Genomic DNA, 4,433 nt, shown 5'->3' on the forward strand with positions numbered 1-4,433 from the left:
TTGGGGCAAAGAGGAAAATCCCTCCATCCTCACAGAGGATCAGTCGAAAAGACCCAGATGTTGATTGACTACAAGTGCTACCAAGTGCAGCGTTGCTGCCGTAGCTTTGCGCTTGAGGAAGCGTCTTTAGGCCACCGACCTTTCGTTCTTTACAAGAACCAAGTAGTAGTGCAGCGGATTGCAATCCGCTGCCTCTAAAAGTACTCAAAAGCCTTAACCAAGGCAAACAAACACTTCTGTTCAAAATTGAAACTGATTTTTATTTATATTTTTATCCCAATGCTGAAAATTTTAGATTTTCCTGAATATACTTTTTATATAGTAAAAATCTAAATACATCCATAACTTCTGGCTACCTAGCCCCGCCCCGTACTTTTGTTTGGGTGTGTGGCCACATTATACACATCTCGTGTGACACGCGCACATCCCTGTTATTAGGGTTTGCGTTACCCCGTTACGTTCGGTCTTAGACCCTCGTGTGGAATACGGCTTCCGCTCGGCGGATCCCGCTACTGAAGCAAAAGACGCAATCACTTGATCGTAAGGCGTCTACGTAGTCGGGCCCCCGGCCACTACACAAGCTGAGTTTGATCAGCGGAAAGCTCTGCGAGCTCGCTTTTTCGTACCCAAAGGATCCCAATGGATGGGTACCGCGCTCGACTTCGGGCTCATAAAAGAGGTGCTCCTGTTTCCGCGATGCGGACCAATCCTGTGGTGCTCGCCCTTGGCAAAACCCACTGCTGATGACGATAAGCTCTTTAAGCGTTAAGTGTAACGGCTCTGGAAACTTTCTTCGTTGTCTACCTTACAGCGAAGCCACAAGGAAGTGGACGTGCACGCTGAGCGTCATCTTAGATTTGAGCGAGATTCAAGGTGCAATGCCGAATTCATGCTTATGTCGCCCTGCGACACCTGGAACAATCCATAACGCTCCTGCGAGCTCTGTGTTTTCTCACATGTGTGAGTCTACGACCACATCAGCTCAAGGCCATAACTTGAGCTCAGCTCGTGGGCCTCCGGCTTCCCGGGCTACTACTGAGAAGCGCGGTGCACAAGACGACGCGAAGCGTCATTATCCTTCTGATCACAAGAGTCTACGACGTCTGGGCATCTTTGCCGAAGTGGCACCTCAAAAACCCACGGTTCTCGGAGTTTGAGTATCTCTGCTACTTCACAATATTTTGGGTTAAATCCCATCGACGACGTCGACCCACAAGGCGTTCCACGTGGTACTGGACGTCACCACTCTCATCGAAAAGAGTTGGCGGAGGGCGATGACGACTTGGTCGATCGCTGTCAGGCGATTCGCGATGCTTTTCGAGCGTTGGAGAACAAAGTCCGTCGTCATCGGCACTCAGCCGAGCATCTCTCCGAGGCCACCTACCCCTCTGCGGAAGACCTCGAGAGTCTGGAGCGCTTTGTGCACCGACTGCCTCGCGTTGGGAATTATCGTGCTCTGTCGGAGCGGTTCCTAGCCGTCGAGCAGGCAAATACGTCATTTCGTGCGACGGTGGAGCGCCTTGCGCCGTCCGTTGAAAACAGAAGTTGTAGCACTCCGTGCTCAAAACCAGTTGGTGGTTCAGCTTCTGGGTGCCCAAGCGCCTATTGGCGCCGCCCTGACGCCAACGCTTCCGCGTTCTCTTGCGCCGGATCCCGGTACTGCTTAAGCAAGCCCAAATAAAACACCGGTGGGTGCGCATCCATCTGGGAAGGCCCAGCGTACGCTAGGCTTTGCTTGGCCACGACATTAACAGGTCTAATAAACCGTAGACGGAGCTTCGTCTCAAAGTCAGCAGAAACTGTATGTGTAGGAAGGTTTGAGCGTTAAATAGAATTAGGTCTCCGACCTCAATGTTCTCAACATTTTTTCTTCCTTTTCCGTCTACATATGCATGTCTTGGCTTTCTACCATCGCTTCGCAAACGTTGTAAGACACTCAGTATGGTAGACAGGAAGTCTCTGACTTCTTTACGCACGGTGAGGGAACTAGCCGTTTGGCTATTCCTCCCCCACCAAGCCCTGAGCCATGGGATGGCGGCGAGACACATGGACATATAATCCCGTTCACGTAGAACGGCGTATAGCCGGTAGATGATTGCACTGCATTGTGCAGAGCAAAGTGAGTGACAATATAGCGCTCTAGCGCTTCGGTGTCTCAGCGCAGACGCTGCGGAGATCGTCTTCAACGACGCGATTTACGCGCTCAGTCTGACCATTGGTCTGCGGATGGTCCGCTGTTGACATAGTCAACTTGGTGTCCAGCACTTTGAAGATTGTAGACCAAAACTTCCCAGTGATGCGTGGGTCTCTGCCAGAGACAATTGACTTCAGGCGTCCATGTTGTCGAAAAACACGATCCACAAACTGCGTCGCTGTATCCACACCATCGATGGTGTTCGAAACTGCCGCAAGATGAGCCATCTTGCTCAAACGGTCCACAAACACCACCACACCCTTGTTGCTCGCCGAATTCTTTGAAAGACCAAACACAATAGCTTTACTCATGGATTGCCAACACCCGGAGGGTACCGATAAACTGGCCAGCGGCACCGCCGCATTCGGAGTGGGGTTATACCCTCTGACACTTCTCACACGTGCGCACAAAGGTGCTCGTCCATTTGAACAGCGTGGGCCACCAGTAGTAGCAACTCACAGAGTTGCAGGTCTTATCACAACCAAGGTTACCACTGAGTGGCGTGTTGTGCGACTCATAAAGGATGCGGTATTTCAAATCCTCATCATGACGAACCACAATTCGTGGTGTATCCGTTGAATCGGTGCTATACAACAGTAATCCATTATTCGGTGAATATTGGTGCAACCGCACACACAGTCGCGACGACAACTTCTAGTCCGAGTTCCAAACTCCTTCCTCCCGAGAGCTTGTAATAGCGCTGCGCAAATATCATCACCCGCGTACGCGGCACGGATCAAATTCGTCACTGACGACACACCGTCATTACATGAATAAACTCATAATCTGGTCTGCGTGACAATGCATCAGCCAAAGCATTCTGCTTTCCTGGCTCATACTTCACCTCGAAGTTATATTCTGCGAAGAAAAAGAGCCACCTGGCTATCCTCTGCGAAGACTGAGTCGCAGTTCATAGTGATGCATGATCTGTGTTGATCACGAACGGCTTGGGGCCAAGCATGTGAATTCTGAACTTGACAAGTGCATACTTCATCGCAAGTAATTTCTTGTCATGAACTGGATAGTTTCTCTCCGCAGCCTTAAGCTGGCGAGATTCCAACGCGCTCACCCGATCTCACCCCTCGTCGTCTGCTTGCAGCCGATGGCAAAGTCCGAAACGTCAAAGACGACACTAAAAGAACGATTAAGGTATGGTAACGCCAGTATTGGTGCATGAAAGAGGCTGCCTTTGACCCTATCAAAAGCCTCCCGATGCTCGGTGTCCCGACAGCATTCCTTACCTTCTCAAAGAGTTTCGACAATGGTCGGGTCATTCCGCGTAGTTCTCACTTTACTTGTGCAAGTAGTTGACGAGGCCAAGCTACTTGCGCAAGTCCATTTGATTCTTTGGAGCCGGCCAGTCCACAGCGGCCTTGACCTTAGCGCTCGAAGGCCACGCTTCCCAATGAAGCACCCTAAAAAGGGAAAATCCTCCGCGCCGAAGATGCGCTTATCTGCATGAACATACAGTTTATTCGTGCGCATGAACTCGAGTACCGCTCTCAAATAGACGATGTGGTTTTCCTCATCTGTCTACTTGCGCCACGCGCCTGAGGACGAAGTTGTCGTCGAAGTATGTCTGGGCATACGCCCGGTGGGGCCCGTCACAAGACGAGCAAATGTTGCTGGTGCATTTGACAGCTCTTGGGCCATCACCAGACACTCCCACAGCTTGCCGCACGGAGTACTCGCCGCTGTCACTCGCTCTAATGAGCAATTGGTAATACCCATCGACCAAATCGAGTGCACTGTACTTTGTACAACCAACCATGTTGTTCTGACGAACATCCTTCCGAGAAAAATTCGGCGTCTGTGCTGGAATGGTGGCAGTGTTGAGCTTATTGTAAGTGTGAACGATGCGCCACTTGCCGTTTGGTTTCCGGACACAAAATGTGTGTGTCAAATTAAAAGACTTGCCCTAGCGCAACATTCCTGCGTCGTACTTTGCACGGAAAAAGGCGTCAATGACGTCGCACTGCTCCTAGGACAGGGGCCATTGGCGTGTTACGCAGTACTTGGCTCCTAGAACCAGGTCGATCTCATGACGCACACCTCGGTCCGGAGGTAGGACCGACGGTGGGTCTTTGGAGACGACGTCTTGAATTTTTTTTACCAAAGGATAATAGGGATCCAAGGAATCCTTCAGGATCGACGACCACTTCGTGCGTTCAACACCTATTCAGTGTCCTCCAGGACAGCTTCATCCAGAAGCGACGACAAGTTAATCTCCTCGTTTGGT

This window comes from Plasmopara halstedii (assembly GCF_900000015.1).
Source record: "Plasmopara halstedii genome assembly, contig: Scaffold_3109, whole genome shotgun sequence".
Classification (NCBI taxonomy): Eukaryota; Oomycota; class Peronosporomycetes; order Peronosporales; family Peronosporaceae; genus Plasmopara; species Plasmopara halstedii.